Here is a 12,089-nt window from a genome sequence, read left to right on the forward strand (position 1 = left end):
GACAGACACAACACTCTCATCAGCACTTCTACACAGCACAGAATGTGGTCCTGCTGTTTGAAACCTCATCTGAAAAATCCCCTTGGGCACAGACCTCACTCATATGGTGGCCACCATAGGTGTTGGAAACCTGGGTGCTGGTACAGCAGACTTTGTGCTGCTGCCACTGGGTCACTGGGGGGCTGAGGGGAGCAGCCCTCCCCACAGAGCCCCAGCAAATGCCATGCACATGGTTCATTATCAGCTGGAAACTCATTGACTTGAGGCTAACCTGATGTTGTTTGGCATTTACTCCTTTGGTACCTGACTGGGACCTCCGTTCACCCAACTCATTTAATAAGATTTTAATTCTTCGTCTTTTGAGTTACTTTGGTACCTCCTGTTGCTCATGCATCTGGGTGGTTTTCTTAAAATATGTTACCATGCACTGTGTGTATTATTTATTCAATGTCAGAGGCATGTGTGCGGCTGTCCATGTTTGCAAGAAGGCAGGGTTTTCATCCCAGGACTAAATCAAAGGCTGCAGTACAATACGGATGTAAATAAAACATAAGTTGTAGAGACAAACTGTCAGTGGTTCTCATCTCCTTAAATATCTGTTCGTGTTTGCACAACCATACTTACTGGCACTCATGCCTCAATGTATTCAGTATAAACTGATTATTGATTGAGAAAACAAGTTAAAAAAAAAAAAAAAAAAGAGTAATTTCTTCCCGTGGTAGCACAAGCAGGTAGATGCAGAGAGGAGACAGGAAAGGGGTGCAGAAGTAACATTGACTAGGTGGGGCATATACCAACTTGAAATACAGCCAGTACAGTTAACAAATTCACATCCCAAGGGTGCGGAGAGGCTCCACACAGTGGAGTAAATGTCTCCTCATTCCTAGATACACAGGATAGAAAAGGACAGCACACAGGATGAAACACATTCAGGGAACCTGGCAGAAAGAAAGGTGATATTTTTTAGGAGAGCTGGAAGCACTCCAGCTCTGGGTCCAGATCCAGCTCTAGCCTCCAGCCATGGATACTAACCCGCACTGATACGGACACCACCTAAGTGCCACCACTCTTATGGGCCACAGATCTCTACTGCATTGCTGATGTATTTGCCAGTGAATGGGGTGTCCTAGTGGGCTGTATGGACCCATGGAATCACAGGAGGAATAACCTCCCACCACCTGGAGCCCCAAAGCCCTGGGACTCCCACACTGTGCAGGACCCCGCAGCTCACATGTCCCATCAGTTGTGTCCCATCTCTCATGCCAGGGGAAGGGCTGATCCATCTTTTCCATCAACCACAGTCTGCCCCAAGGTGCATACCTTGCTGGCTTCCCTCTGAGTAGGTGAAATGTTGGTAACTATGCTACCCGAAGCTGTTTTGTAAGCCAAAGTTTCTACGTAGTTGTCTCTGTGTTCTGTCAGTTCTTACTGACCAGCACCTGCAATGGGAAGCTTGCAGTGGGGGTAGATCTGCCCTTAACTAAGTGCATTTCTTATCTTCATTGCAACATGTCACTGTTTTTTCATCCATTAGTGATTTTCCCCCCTCCTCTCTTAACATTGTCTCTGATTTCTGTGTCATGAGGATGAGTATTGTCAGATCACATTCTCATGATGGGAGAGGCAGAAAATCCGTTCTGTATATCATGTGCCCTTGGCTCCCAAAACCACAAAGGATTTCTTCAAGCCCTGCTCATTATCTTGTTTTATACTTTAAAAGAAAAGATAAAATGCTGGTGACAAATGGCCTCATTTATCACATTTAATTGACTGACTGTTTTTTTAAGCCTCTGAAATACACACTTTGGGCCAAAGCACTGGAAAAAGAACATGCCATTTACTCTGGTCTGCTGCCAGTTCACATTAAAAAAATGTTCAAGAGGTGCTTGCTAGAGCAGTACATGGAGCGTGCTTTCTCCAGCAGTATGATGTGTTGCCCTTTGAAAAGGAGTTTGAACAATTGCTTTAGAGGTACTTCTTGTCTTTTTCTAATTTCACTAACAATGAGAAATTGGTGCATGTGCCCTCTGTAGAGAGTAGGACCTAGCAAAAGCTGCAAGGGTCCAAGAAGTAGAAACACAGTCACTCCAGAGTTGGGTCTCCCTTCATCCCAGAACTAGCCAACATTTTCATTGACAGCTTGAGCAATAGAAAAATCGAGCAATGTGCCTCTTGCAGCTACAGCAGGTGTTGCGCTGGCTGTAGGTTGCAGGAATGACAAACTGGAGACAGGGATTGAAAAGCCCCAAGATGCAGTTTGGCAGGGATGAACGGAGACCCCTCCCCAGCATCCCCGAGCCAGGCTGGGGCTCACTGCCCGGATGCTGGTCAGCTCCGGGGACTTGTCTGTTGTGATGGGTCACAGGCTGAGTGCAAGCCAACAATGTCATACTGGTGAAAAAAAAAACACACCCAGAATCCATTGTCAAGTACACAAACAGAAATACAGGATGCAAGACATTTGCCTTCCCGCTGTTCAGCTCCCCCTGTTAGCATGAGACTTCACCTAGAGATTTTTTTATGGATGAGAACGCTGTTCCTCAAGAAAGGTGTATACAGGTATGTGCAAGCTGGAGAAAGTGGGTTTCAGTAAAGAAAAGATGTCTGAAAGGAGAAATAATGGCTTTCAGGCACATAAGGGGCTGAGCGAAAAGAAAGTAAATTGGCTGCTCTCTGTCCCTGCTGTAGATAGCAGCCATGTGCTAACATTTCAATGAGGGTAGGTACTGGGTCTGACCGGAGGGGAGTTAAGAAAGATTTAAGAAATGTTCCTTATAGTAAGAGCAGTAAAACACTGAAATACTTTGTCTCAGGAGGCTGTCGAGGTTCTGTTATTAGTGGTTTTTAAGAACAGGTTATCCAGACATCCGTAAGGACTGACCTAAGCATGGGGCGGAGGGATGGACTAGAGTCAGCCTGGGTCCCCAGGGACGCTTCTGCATGAGATTTTCATCATGCTAATGTGAACACAGGAGACTCCTCTTATAAAGCACTAAAACCATCACTCTGGTTTATAAACAGCCCTCAGAAAATTTTCAGCCTCAACTGAGCCCATTTCCAGTGTGAAGATGGAAATCTTTTGAATTCTTTCCCCATCCCACCCTCAGACCAACCCACTGCAAAGAGGACACTGAACCCCAAAGTCACACAAATCTTCTCTCCTCTCCTGTCCTCTGCTGGCCTGGGAGCCCCAAGTTGGAAAGGGCAGCAGCAAGACCTTTGTCCCAAGGAGCACCGAGGTCCTGTGCCCCAGGAGAGCCGGTCCCACATTCCTGCTCCTCCCCACAGCAGCATACACAGGCGACCCCAAAACTAAGTGCCACCCCCATGGCTGCTTGCCCCTGGGCAGACCCAGTCCCTTGGCAGGCCCAGCCACCCTTTGCTGGGGCACTTGGCATCACATCCTAAGCAAAAGATTGACACAAATCCTGCTGTCCTGATTAGCAGCCCATCTAATCCTCATGATGTCAGCAGGGTTTTGCGTGGCAGGATTTGGCCCCCTGCCCTCGCCTGGGCCCTGCCGAGGCGCTTTGGGCTGGATTCCCCTGGTTCCCAGCTGGTGGCGGGCAGGGGGAGGCTGCAGGTGTGAGCCTGCAGTAGGAGCCTGCGCTGGGGTTTCAGCTACACAGCACAATTCACTGCCAGATTTTGTTTATCCTGGTGGGAAAACGGGACAGAAAGGTGTTTCCTGAAGAATGCAAAAAAATCCTCCCAGGCAGTTCCTCTTTAACTGCACAGCATAGATATATGTGTGCGTTTGATTATATGTGTGTGTATAAATATATATATTGGAATTATACTGTTTTCATGCTTCCTATAAGCACAGTTTCTGGGGTTAAGACAAGGTACATATGTGGCGGGGGGAGAAGAGGGAGAGACGGAAGGAGAGGAAACTGCTGCCGGACACAGAGGCTCTCCTCTAACCCCCATTTTTTACACTGCTGGAATGCACCCAGATACTGTTTCTACTATTTAAGGAAAAAGGTTCCTATACAAAATCCTGTGGTTTCAAAATGATCCTTTTATAGGCATAAAGAGATTTTTCCATATCCCTCTATTTGATTTCTTTTTTCACTCAGACCTGGCTATTCAAATATATATTTGCAGAATATCATGCACTAGAATCAGAAACTTCATTTCTATTCTTGGTTGTGGAGATCAAATAATCCCACCAGTTTACCACATAAAGCCACAGGGATGCAAACTGAAGTCAGTTTAGCTGTAGGGCAGGACAAGAAAACGTTGAATTTGGTGCCGTACCCATCCTGAGGGATTTTGAGCTGGCAATGCCCCATCACAGAAGTGAACGTGCTGTATGTTCTGCAGCAGGTTCACCACAGTCACAGCACTCTCTAATGAGTTGTTTACTCTCATGCTTCTCAACAGTGGTGAACGTTAATGGCATTTGTAATGTCCTCGATGTGTAATAAGGTTAACTATATATTAACCTTGAGTTAATAACACAGGTTTTTAGGGTGTGTATCCTAAACAGCAATTGGATGTGATGCACAACCTGAGCCTGGAGCAGGGACCTGAACACTCATCTCTCCCATCCCAGAAGTGACAGATGTGACATTTTCATCTGTTTGGGCCCAGAAAATGGTAAGCACATGCCATGTCCTGGAGAGCGAGTTGTCAGCAGTGGTGTGAGACGGGGAGGTGATGAGGGGTGCCTGGGCTGTGGTTTTGGGGAAGATTCAGCCAGGCATCATATGTGGGGTCTTGGGTGGGAGACATCCAGCCCAAGGGTAGATGCTAAGCTGCTGGGCCTGGCCAAATTGCTGGGATTTGAGAAAGCAAAGCAAACCTTGGGGATTTACAAGGAAGCTCACAGACATCTGAGAGCTCCCTGAGTCTCTCTCCAGGCACTGGAGTCTGCAGGGGCATCCAGGCAAAAGTGCCAAGCTGGGGACCCAAAAGCTGTGTCACACAGCTCAGTGCTTTGTAAGGACCAATGTAATCTTTAATTTCTTACTTCAGACTATACAGTCATATACTGTCCTGGAGGTAGCTTTTCTGCATAAAACTACAAAACAAGGGATTTACAGAGTCCCAGTAGCCCCTCAGAGCCAGATGTCCATTATCTCATCGCATACATATGCCATGCAATGATGCCGATGCTAATCCTTTCCTTCACTACCATGGAGACATGCCTGGTACCACCAGCTTGCGCCGACGTAAATAACAACCTGTCCAAGCATCTCCCCTACAAGTGTTGGGGGAAGGGGGAATGGAAATAAAACCCGGGGTTGTGCCCTCGCTGGCTTCAAGTTGTATAATTTTATCTCAATGTGACCTGAGTGGGAGTGATTCCTCCATGAAATGCATCATATTTGGCTGCCTACACATTTTTTTATGAAAGAAGGGGGATTGGTAATAGGGAAGATAACAAAACTACAGCAAAGCAGCTGAGATACCCAGTATATAGTAAAAAAAATTAACTTGCTAGCTGGTGTCCCCTTGACAGTTGAGGCTTGTTCACTTTTTCCCACTCTAAAGCGATGTAAACATCTGACTTCAGAAGAATAAATCCTGATTTACTCCCACACTGAATTAGTGGAAAATGCTGAAGCTGGATTTTGGATAAGTGGTACATGTCTCAACTCCCCAGGCTTCGTGGACTCTCAACTTCAAATCTTCTTGTAGCTGCATATAAGACCACTCTGTAAAATTATGTGCTCCAGATATGCTTCCAGCTCATCTAGAAGGAACAATTACGGCAGGCTGGAGATACATCAGCAGAATGGGGCTGGAAAACTAAGTGATGTCTGCCCACAAAGGGACAAACTCATAGCACTCTCCCAAATTGTGGGTGGTCTATTGTTCATCACTCCAGTCAATGAGAACATTACACTCATACATGCAAACTTAGTTTGAAAAACCATTATTTAAACTGAACAATGAATGTATTGTAATTTCATCATTCACACACACAGAGACTCACCCCTCCATTCTTCCCCAGTACATAGTAGTCCTCTTCTAAATCCTGCAATTTGATTTAAAAAAAAAAAAAAAAAGAATGCTGTGGGCGTAAAGTTAGCATAGAAGTACACAGACCACTGATGACTCTGTTTTCATCCACACAGAGCATAAGGCAACCAGATGATTTATTTTTATTGGCACTGCAGGCAGATAAGCTTCCACTATTATGAAGGAGAGAAGCGCGGGCTGACCCACACTGTCAATCAGAGATCGCCCAGCAGAAAGACTAGAAACCCCAATTCAGTAATTACATTCTCCTCGGGGACATATTGCTGAGGAAGGGCAGGATCTCCGCTCCTCCCATCACACTTGGAAATAACCAGGAGTGCTCCTAGTCAGTGAAGGACTGTTGTTGATTTTTGTGAATGTTGTGACATGTCATGGGACATCATGGCTATGCTGCAACTGAATCAAAAATATCCAACTTAAAATAAGAACTAGGCACTTAGGCTGAAAAATAGAAATCCTCTATAAAGGTGCTGAGACATGGTGCAGCAAACCCCCTTTCCAGACCTCAGTGAGGTGGAGGGCAAAGGCAAGGTGGAGCATCTCTGCTTCAAGAGCTGCATCCCGGGGGGACTGACCAGCCCCCAGGGAGGATCCCCAGCTTCTCCCCTTCTCCCAGGGAGGCTCTGCTCCACGTAGCCCAGACAGTGTTCACCGAACCTGTGCGCAACCCTCAGCAGCCTGTCCCACTGCACTCGACTGCCTCATTGCTGCCCTTCACCTCCTGCCTCCCACGGGAAGCAAGGGCAGCCTGTGATTATTCACATTTTTCTCCTGTGACCACTTCAGCAGGACTTTCCAGTATACAGAGCCTACTGGCACAAATATTTTACCTTTGGTTGTTGTTCTCCTGGCTTCTGCAAAACAATGTTTTGTGGTCACCTGGACTTTGGAATTAAGGGAACAGACTTTTGATGGATATTCCCACTCCTACTGGGTTGTGGCTGATTTATCCAGATCCTACACTTTCCTTGAAGGAGACCTTGATTATCGTGCAATTTTTTTTTTTTTTTACTCTGTTCCTCTGAGATCTCAAGTGGGATTCAGTATGATTCTAGCAAGTAAAAAGACCATGAATACAAATGGATGATCAGGGATGAACATCAAGTGATATTAACAGCACTACAGAATTGCTCCATTGCTTTACATTTCAGTGTTGTGGGTCTGTGTGCCTCCACAGTGGTACTCACATTTCTTGGATGGTAGCATCGGACTTTGTATGCCCTTCTGCTGAGGAGGAAACAAGGCAGCTCTCCTGCAGCTTCAAGGCCAACACAAAGACACCCCAAAGAAGAGCAAGTCACTGCTCCATGTATGCATGGGCAAGCTTTGGGCATGTCTTAAAGAATTCACAGTGGGGAGCAGGGCCACTCAAGACTTTTGTGTCTTAAAAGTTTCCTGCCAGAAAAAGGGATTTTATCATTGTTTTTTAAGTCCCTTGTTGTGGGAAAATGTTGCTTTTGAGCAAGTTTTTCCAGTGGATTTAAAATACAACACCTGTAATTTAAGTTTTGAAAAACAAAATACCTTGAGAAATTTGAATTTCATTTTTCTATCTCTGGTACGAGACCTAACAACTCAAAAAATATCAGAGAGTTCTTTCCATTTGTTTCTGCACCGCCTCCCTGCCGCCCCAGCTTTTTATCCCTTTCTCTTTTACCCTTAAAGCCTTCACAGCTGCCCAGGTGCCTCCTGCCTTTCCCACAAGCCTTGCCAAATTGTTGGCACCAGGACCTCACTGCCCCATGTTCTCCCAGCACAGGTCACGTTTTCCAGATCCAGCAGCCTGTGAATGCCAGCCATGCAGGGAGGAGCTGCACCCCAGGTGACACACGGGTACCCATGCGGCACCCCAGGTCAGACCCCCAGTTGAGTGTTGTGTCTAGGGGCTGCTCCAGCATTACTTCTTCCCCCCAGTTTGCAGCCAGGGCTCAGCAAAGGTCTGAGGATTCTGAGCGTGCTTGGTGCTTTCTGCTGCTGGCATTGGACATCAGGTCTCGGAGGTCAGTGTGCTTTCCACAATGAAATCTAGTTAGAAACGGTAAAGATCTGAGGGCTCTCTCAGCCGAAAAATCAGATTGAGCTTACCTGAATGTCAGGTCATCTGGGCTGGAGTTAATAAACAGCTTGGGACAGACGGGGACAAACAGGGATGGAGCTGCTCATGAGGCTGGCCACCTGCAGGGCCCAAACCCTTGTGCTGCCTTGGCCGCTGCCCTCCCTGGCATCCAGCGCTTGCCTGGGCCAAGGGCAGCTGGTGCTGAGCATGGGCCCAGCTCATTGCATGTCCCAAACCTGTGCGGACTTAATCACTTTGAAACGTCTCCCCCATCAGGACTGGGTGAAAGTGGCTGGCAGAGCCACACACTGCCATGGGTAGATGGACAGAGAGTGCAACCTCACCAGCCTTCTCTTGCTGGGAAATGTAGCAAGACATCTAACTGGTTATTTGTACTTGTCACACAGCAGCCCAGGTCCTGCTGCTGCCAGGCTGCCAGGTACCGTAGACACCAAAATGGACAGTCTTGTGTTTCAAGGGTCACCCTACCTGCATCCTTAACCACACAGCCAAAATCCTTGTCTTTTCCCCCCACTAGAAATGTCTGAAGAGGTGGAAAAAGGTGGATTCTGCAAGAAAACCTTGGTACATGGTACCTTTGCATATGCTGAAATGCTTGTAGATAGAAGTCCCTGCTTCGGCTGTACAATCACCTCCCTGGAGCATCTCACACACCCTCCTTCCCTGGGCACGTGCTGCCCAGTTCGGGGTCTGTGCACTGTCACGCTGAGCCAGGAGTTCCTTTCCAACATGGGAGAAGAAAGAAGACCCTCACATAAGTCAAGGGTTATTTCTGGGACTGACTGCACAGGCAGGGCTTGCCCACAGTCAGGAAGCCATGCAGTGAGATACCTCCCTTTGTAAGAGCAGACAGGGACGTAAGTGAAAAATGCAAAAAAACACACTGAGAATGTGACTCCCAGTTGCCAGGGCTGTTATCCTCAGCTGGAAGGAAAACAAGGTGGCTGAAGGCAGCCAGGGGCTCTGCCATGGGGATGCCGTGACCTTCAGAGGACACAAGGGAGGATGACAGGTGTTGTGAGGGGTTCACCCCTGCAGGCACCGGTTACAGCAGTGCTCCTTCCCATGGATGTTTTGGGGCTCTGGCATGCCTGGATTTGGACCCGTTCTGTTGCCAAAGCATGAGTGCCCCCAAAGCAAGGACTCCGCCACTGCACCCTCCACCCCTCTCTTGAGCACGGCACCACGAAAGGGGTGCAGTGGGAAGGAACCTCCAGAGGTCATCTTGGGACTCAGGTCATCAGCCCTTACCTTGTTTGCCCATCTCCTTCTAGTCAAAGATGAGATTGTTCCCTTCAGATGCCAGAGGCTGAAAAAAATATGGCTAAAATCTGATTTTGTACCACTGCAGTTAGATTTTCTGTCCTGTGCAGGAGAAACAATGAAAGGTGAAATCCCTGCAGGGAAGGATTTACGAAATTCTGCGGGAAATAGGTATTACAGATAATTGTTTCCTGCTGAGAGGATCTAACAGAACTTTGCAGAAAAGCTGCCCTTTTCAGCAATATCCACTGCAGCATACCTAGGCACAAAATTCTGTCTCTAGTATAAATGTACTTTGCTGTATATTTTCCTGCTGCACCCGAAATTCAATATTGGTTAATTCCACCAGGATTTCTTTTAAAAGATACATCATAGTGTAAATTGTTAACCTGTTCAACTGCAAATGAAGTGAAATGGTGGGTGCTTGGGTTTCTGGAGAACAAAAACTTTGATTCTTAATGGTAGTGACTGAGACTTAACTGTTGAAAACGTGTAGGGAAATTTTATTTGTTATCAGAACAAACCCTCCCCTCCTAAGCAGGCTCATACTGCCAGAAGGCACCAACTTAGTTTCATAACATTTGGCTGAGGATAAAAAAGACACTTATGAGCAGATTCTTCTTTTCTATCTGGTTCCCAGTATTTTGAGAATATGCCCTTTATATATCCCTGTTGAAGGTAGTCTCTTAAAATAAGCCAGCATTAATAGCATAATAAATATGATAATTTATGTAATACTAGGTTTTACCATTGTATATGGTCATGGATATGCTTGTACACATCCAGAAAAATCCATTTTTTCCCCTAAGCCAGGACACCTTTGGTAAGCTCCTCTGAGCTGCACTAGTGTTAGCAGTGGATGGGAGAGCGGGCCCTCGGGCAAGCTCACCTCTTTGCTCTTCCACTGAAATCACCAAAGTGGACTGATGGCACTCGCTGGATCGGACACCGCTGTCCCTTGAATGAAGCCCTCTTACTCATCTGCCTCTGACAGCTCTAAGCACCAGAGATTTTGGCTTAGACAAAAGAAAACTTCTGCTTATAATTATCACAATCAGAACAAAACCAAGGGCACTGTGACTGTTTTATTAATAGCGTGCTTTGCTGCTTCCAGCCTTTACAAAGTCAGTCTATCTGGCTCTCCAAGAGTATGACTACTTGGACCTATTTCACATGGATTGTGAAGGATACAGACATTCCTGAAAGCTCACTTGCCAGCTCTACTGCTCTGCCAGCGCCATCAATTTGAGGAAGAATGATGGTCCCTTTGAAATACAGATTGCAGCATGGCTGAAGTACAGGGCCCAGCCAGATACACATGCATGGACAGATCTACAGGAGATTAATTTTCCATCCCACAGTAGCCTTCATCTTCCCTCTTCTGCTCTGTAGTTTTCATGCTGAGGACACATGTAGGCAGAGAAGGCACAGAATCTGATCTTTGAGATCATTTCAGAAACTTGCCTCCACATCAGGCTCTCCTGATTGTAGGAAGAGGAGCCAGCAGCAGAAGGCTGCAACGGGAAGGAGCTCAGATCTCGTGTTTTCCTTATATGTCTCAGTAATAGCTTTATGAAGAATTAGAGCATTTTTACAGGACTGAAGGGTGCTGATGGCATCTGGTTTAACATGATAAACCTTGTTTGTCATCCCAAATTTACCAGCTATCAGATCAGCTCATCTACTAGATTGGCACAGTGGCTCCCTGACATCATCAGGAGTGAATATGTTACATCGATTAAGCCTTTTACAGTCCAGCATGGATTTAGGTAAACTGCAGGAACCAAAGGACTTAATGAGAAAAACAGCCTGTGTGTGTAGAGCCCTACCTGCGACACACATTGGAAAAGTGCAAGTGTCTGTTACACAGACCCCTAACTGCTTTGTCAGACAAGAGAAGAAACCTGACAAAGCTTAAAGATCTCATGGCAAGACATGTGAATGTGGCTAAAGGTATCTGTCAGCTCACCCAGACAGATCCTCGGGCTGCGGGAAGGGGTGCTGCCATCCCAATTCAGGCGTTACCAGCACACGCGCCTCAGCTCGTCCCCTGCCCAGACAGCTTCCCAGGAGGTAATCAGCTTTTCCAGGAGCAAGGTGAACAAGCTGTAATAGAACAACTGTGCACTCTCTCACTCCCTGTAAGTCACAAGAGCTTGATAACCAGATTTCTGTAACTATTTTGAGCTCTATCTTGAGGAAGGAGGCAGATGGACAGATATATTCTGCAATGTAGCAGGAGAGTTGGTAAATGGAGGAATTCTATACCACGTTAGGAATGACTTTAGGTAGTTCTTGTATAGCTTTACAGACAGATGACAGAATGAGTAGCTTTGAGCCTGGCATCCCGTGACCCATCCAGCTTCCACACAGGCAGCAGCCACCAGACTGCAGAGTCCACCTGGCCCCACTGTTCCCTGTCAGGCCATCAGCAAGAGCAATGGAAGACAGACATCTGTTTTCTGCGATGATGTGTTGTTCATCACATCTATCCTGCACCCCTCTTTGGGAGTGCTACATGGGGGACAACGTACTCCAGCCAGGCTAGTGGCAGCCTCTTTCCTTGTCACCCTTGTGACATGCTCGTCATGACTCTCTGGCTACACAGAGCCAGACAGCACCACCGCCCCCATGGTGGCCGTACCCACGGGGAAGAGCAGCACCAGCCATGGCTGGAGAATTCAGGGCAGAGCCACAGAGCATCTGAGCGACCCCAAACAGCCACCTTGCCTGCAGGGTTGGATGGTGCAGAGGCAGA

General features: G+C 47.0%; 1 protein-coding gene across 3 annotated transcripts in view; it reads left to right on the top strand.

The window, feature by feature from the left end:
• Positions 1–12,089, top strand: part of JCAD (junctional cadherin 5 associated) — a 61,757-nt gene that overhangs the window by 10,484 nt on the left and 39,184 nt on the right. For 2 of the 3 annotated variants that reach the window (XM_071805270.1, XM_065830144.2), the window contains exon 2: positions 4,467–4,602. The exons of the other annotated variant lie outside the window; for it this stretch is intronic. The gene's annotated coding sequence lies outside the window, so the exon portion shown is untranslated. The remainder of the gene's footprint in view (positions 1–4,466; positions 4,603–12,089) is intronic. 3 annotated transcript variants of the gene reach the window in all.

This window comes from Patagioenas fasciata, chromosome 2 (assembly GCF_037038585.1).
Source record: "Patagioenas fasciata isolate bPatFas1 chromosome 2, bPatFas1.hap1, whole genome shotgun sequence".
Classification (NCBI taxonomy): domain Eukaryota; kingdom Metazoa; phylum Chordata; class Aves; order Columbiformes; family Columbidae; genus Patagioenas; species Patagioenas fasciata.